Genomic DNA, 5,672 nt, shown 5'->3' on the forward strand with positions numbered 1-5,672 from the left:
AAGAAAGAAACAAAGAAAAAATAATGAAAACCAATAGAGAAAAAAGAAACCCTAGAAAGAATGAACAAAAGAAAAAAGAAAAAACCAAGAAAGAAACAAAAAACAATGGAAAATGAGGAAAAAGAAAAGAAAAAGGAAAAACCCGGTGCAAGCCCGTAAACAAATATAGAAAGCCAGTGAAGAAACAAAGAAATGGGAGAAAATAAAATGACAGAGAATGAAACAAATAAAACTGAGAAAAGAAAAGAAACCGATAAAACCTCTAGGCCGCGAGGCTTTTGTGTCTCAACGGTTGGCTGAGTGGGATGTGTTGGCATGGGGTTTGGTGAGCTCCGGGTGAAAACCTCGCACGGTCTTTAGTTGTTGCCCGCGACGATGACGTCCTTGGACATCATTGCCCTCCTTGGAGGCGTTGTCGTGAAGCCCCTTCACCTCCCCTGTCTTCTAGGTCTCATGCTCTTCGGTTGAAAACCCAAGTTCCATCCTTGGTTGGAGCAGGCGTGGGAGTCATTCCCTTCGCTTGTGCGTCGCCTTGGAGATTTAACCTACTTTCAGATGACACCCCAGCCTTGCAGGTTTAGCCTACTTTCGGAGGATAGTTACTTGTGCATGGCCTTGCGGTCAGTGTGGAAGCTGGAGTGGTGACTCCGAAGTTGGCTGGGTGTCATCTTAGGTTGCTTGGGCAGCAGAATCATCAGCCCATCCGCTACGTGGCCTGGGGGCGGTTTCGGTGAGTGTTGTTGATTGTATGCCGGAGCGGCGGCTCTCGGTCGTGTTGTAGGGTGCTATCTCTGGCTGCTTGGGCGGCAAAGTCATCAGTTCGTTCGGTACATGGCCATGGGGCGATTTGTGGATGTTGTAGTGGGTTGTAAGTTAGAGTGGCGGCTCCAAATCGTGTTATGGGGTGTCGTCTCTGGTTGCTTGCGCGGCAAAGTCGTCGACTCGTCCGGTACGCGGCCTTGGGGCCGGTGCGTGTGCCGGAGCGGCGGCTCCAGGTCGTGTGATAGAGTGCCGACTCTGGTTCGACAGAGTAGCCGACTCGCATAAGGTGTAGACTGGGCCTAGCATGATTGGCAATTTATCATTTTGCAGCCACTTTTCCTCATAAACTTGTCAATTCCTTTTTTTATATCAAAAGAGAGAGCTCTTGTTAGGGCATGTACAATGCATAGCCTCAAGGTGATGTCTCGCATGTCATGTAGGATCGGATATAATATAAAGTAGGTTCGGATAGGGAAGTAGGATCCTCTCCAAGAGGCGGGTGCTTGAAAAGAAAAAGTGTGGTCCGGTGACAAAAACTGAAAAGTTTGGAGTAAAAAGTAGAGATGCATGTGTAATAGAGTCTTTATTTTCTATTTTTTAATAAGGTCCACTAGTGGTAGCTTGCATTGGGGAGAAAAAATAAATATATGTGTCTCAAATTACTTTTTGTCATGGGGCATATGTAACCATATGCCACCATTGTACATGCCCTTAGGACATGTAAAATGGATAGCCTTAAGGTGATGCCTCACATGCCATATAGGATCGGATATGACGTAAAGTAGGTTCGGATAGAGAAGCGGGATCCTCTCTAGAAGGCGGGTGCTTGAAGAGAAAAAGTGTGGTCTGATGACAAAAGCTGAAAAGGTAGGAGTGAAAAGTAGAAATGCATGCGTATTAGTCTTTATTTTCTATTTTTTAATGAGGCTCACCAGTGATAGTTTGCATTGAAGAAAAAAATTTAATATAAATGCCTTAAATTACTTTTTAACCATTATACATGCCCTTAGGTGCTCGAAAAAAAATGTGCATGAACACGCTCCACACACTCGGACCAACGAGCAAAGCGTTCTTTCTTTCCCATCTCGATAAAGTGTGCATGAGGCCCACATTTTGACTTACATAATGGTTAAAAAGTAACACGTGGCACAACGATTTGCCATGTCACATGGGACATGTGGGTCTCGCCTATCAAAAACATAGTTAGAATGAGCTGCCTAGCGAATTAGTGTTGTCAGTCATCTCCAACGTGGAACCCATAAATTTCCTTCTACCTCCGTCCACGGACGGAGGCATCAGTCCATTGACATAGATATGTAAGACGGTCATCCAATTCTATATGCATATATTTTAATAACTTTTTGAATCAACCAGACAGAATTCGTACAAACACGACGAATTTCATATAAACCAGACGACATTCATTACATTTTAAACATTTTTTAACTAAAAACTATACCAGACTAAGTTAAAACTAGTCTAGAACCGGCGTCGGCGGATATCCATATGCACGGCCCATGTCCGGCAGCCCGCTTGCCGGACTGCCATGAGCCCCGGAGGTATATGCTTCAGCGCAGAGGGTAGGTCGCTACCCCGTGTTTGGCAGCGGCGCTCATCGGAGTAGAACCCCTGTGATGTAGTTCAACCGGAGGGGAAGGGGACGACAATGGCCTGCGACCGGGCAAGACACCGGTTGCGTACGCCAGCTCGCCTCAGTTGTGGACTTCATGGGACCCAAGCAGCGACGACCTCCTGTGTTCTACTTCTCGATGATGACGACGACCATGGACGTGTCGGCCACCGTTTCGTTCATCTCCACGAAGTTGGCTTCTTTATTCATCACCAGGGCGCGGTTACACGTACGTTGATGACCGATGGCGCGGTCCTGGCCACGGGAGGAGCGGTACGCCACAACATCGTCCACAGCAGCTGCAATGTCCGTGCCGTCGTGCTCCCCAGTGAGCTAGCATAGAACGGTGAGTTGATGAATGACACGCGGCTTGGAGCTTATGCATTCGCAAGATGGCCTGCAGCGGCCTGGATCGTCGAGAGTGGTGAAGCAGATCGTTGCCTGGCTCGTATCCGGCGGGCTCGACGGGCCACCCCAGCCGGCTTTTATGTGGGAGGACTCGTCTTCCTGCTCAACGGATGCCATGGAGATTGTGAAGAAAATGTGTAAGGAGGAGATGGAAGCGGAGTATGGTGTGATTTTTTCCGGCGTCTGGCACCGTTTAAATAGTGGCCGTGGTCGGAGCCAACCAGCGATGTGTTTAATCACAGACGGCTCGTGAACAAATGAGGTCCAGAGTAAGTTTCTCGCCATACACGCGGGCTTAATGAAGGAAGGCGAGTAGTCTGTGGCCGTTTGAATACAACGAAGAGATGTGTTTAGCCGGGCGTGCAGTGGCCGACGCTCTCTCAGCTGGTGCATCGCTTCAGTGCCGGCAGTGAGAGGTCGGGTCCGTCTACGCCGCTTTCCCATCCGGTCAAATCGCGGGCATCAATGTCGGCCGCTGCATGCTCTGGAACGACATGAATTTGACGCGCCAAGTGGCGCGGGCGTTCGATGGAAAGCGCGAGAGAGGCGGGTAGGGCGCTTCTGGTGGGCCAGGGCGGTCAAACGCGAGCGTGGCAGCTGTTTGGACGCCCGCAAAGCACCCCATGTTTGTCTTCGGTTTGCAAAAAAAACATGTCTGGACCGCCGAGCGGATCGATACAGACCCGCGTTGGATGGTTCCGCGGCGGACCGCGCGGTCGAGATTCGTATGCGACCTTGGTCGCTGTTGGAGATGCCCTTATATGCTACTATCTCCGTACGGGTTTGTTGGCCTCCTTTGTATTTTGTGTCAAAATTTAATCATAAATTTGACTAACAAAATATAAGTTATATGTCACAAAACTTATATTGTTTGATTCATATTGGAAAGAGGTTTTTGGTGACACTATTTTTGTGGTATAAATTTATGCTTTGGTAGTTAAAACAAGGTCAAAGTTTGATCCGAATAATCGCATATCCATGAAGTACTAGCAGTGCATAAGGTGACAGTTTTCTGCATCATAACATTAAATATGATTTTTTTTTGTGGGTGAACATTAAATGTGATTGTTATGAGGAACCACTTGCAAAGGTCACACACACGGTCGTATATTTCCCGATGCAAACATGACTCATTCTCTATTTTCTTGGGGAGATGATCGCAATTGCTTTCCCCCCTCGTGTGTATATTAATATTAATTATCGATGTATGACAACTTGCGGTTCGTGTGCAAGCATCAGCAACAATTACTACTATGAAAATGAACTATTAGCATGTTTTGCTTTTCACGAAAAAGGTACTCACTTGTTTGTGACACGAGAATTAATGTTTGAATGCAACCGATTGCTATGTCCTCTGTTTTCTGACAGAACTTTTCTAACCATATAGTAATACTATATGCGCTTTTCTTTGTGCGTGATATATATCATTTGTTGACTCTACTTAATTCCAACCCCCACTTGTTTCATAACTTTGCCAACCCTACTTAATTTTCCTGACTTGATTGATAGCACGATGATGGATCTCTCGATCGTTCCATTTAGCGGCCATCCATCGCGCTGTAACTCCCATTACAGTACTATATATGCGTGTACCCCCATGTTTTGATTGTACACGTGGCAGCTCTTCCTCTGCGTCCTGCCTGTAGGCCCATGCCCCCAGTTTTTTTTTTAAAAGATAGCAGGAGAGCTGCTATTATTCATTAAGAGGAAGCGGTAAAGAAACCGATGCTCGGTTAATTGAGGAAAACCGAGCTAAAACCTTTACAAAGAGCACACTACACCTAACAAAGCTAGGGCTCGAGCACAACAGGACATACAGGAACGCCTAAGGCTGACACAACACGAATTGAAAGACAAAAGCAGCGTCATCGTACATCACCCACCGCACACACGGCCCGGCGACTTCGACTTCACTTCAACCACGCCAAAGAGCACCACTCAGTCGTCTTGGACAAGGCCGCCACAAGCATGTTTGACGACATCACCGTCACCGGAGAGAGACGACATGTTCGACGAAGAGGAGCGAACATGTGCCTCTCCGATCACGAGAGGGCGCCCAACCTGACTCGCCTCGCGCTGCAAGCATGTCGTGTGTGCTCCAAGTGCCCACCACCATCGCCCCCGACGGACATGCCTCCGAGGGGTGCCTGATGCCCCCCTTCGACCAAACGACCGACCCCAGACGGATGCACCACCAATAGCTCCAAGCTCACCAAAACGCTGCCCGCTTCAGATCCACCGCACCTCCACTAACCAAGTGCTCCCGACATCAGACTTAGCTCCAAGGTAATGCTTCCAACAAAGTAATGACACCAACGACGTCACCATTACACACGGTTTTCACGGGGAGACAAGAGCTTCAAGCAGGGAGAGGTGTCGGATCCCCTCAATGATGCCTCCAACAAGAAAAATCACACCCGAAGGCATCATTCGCCACCAGCCCAGACCGAAGTCGAGCATGACTTTCGTCAGGGAGCCGAGCACCTATGCCAGAGACCACGTCTCCAACACACCACCACCAAAACGGAGCAGCAGACGCCACTTGCTACACCGCCCAAGAACTAGTCGAAGCACCACCGACGTGCAAGCCTAGAGCATCCCGAAGGCCCTACCCCGACCATGCCACCGTGGACCACCAACCCGTCAGGGAGCCACCACGCAACCCGGCTGCAGATAGTCGCTGGCCGCCAAACGCCAGATCCGGCCAGCAAGGGCCCACCAGATCCGGCCGTGCCAGGCCAGAGGCCGCCCGCCGGGGCGAGCCCGCGTCCCCCAGCATCACCCACGGACAGCGATGCATGCGTCCGCGCCGTCCCTGGCCTCCACGCCGCGCTGTGATCGCGCCTAGCACCTCCACGTCGCAGCTAGGGCG

Source organism: Triticum aestivum, chromosome 6A, assembly GCF_018294505.1.
Source record: "Triticum aestivum cultivar Chinese Spring chromosome 6A, IWGSC CS RefSeq v2.1, whole genome shotgun sequence".
In the NCBI taxonomy this organism is placed as follows: domain Eukaryota; kingdom Viridiplantae; phylum Streptophyta; class Magnoliopsida; order Poales; family Poaceae; genus Triticum; species Triticum aestivum.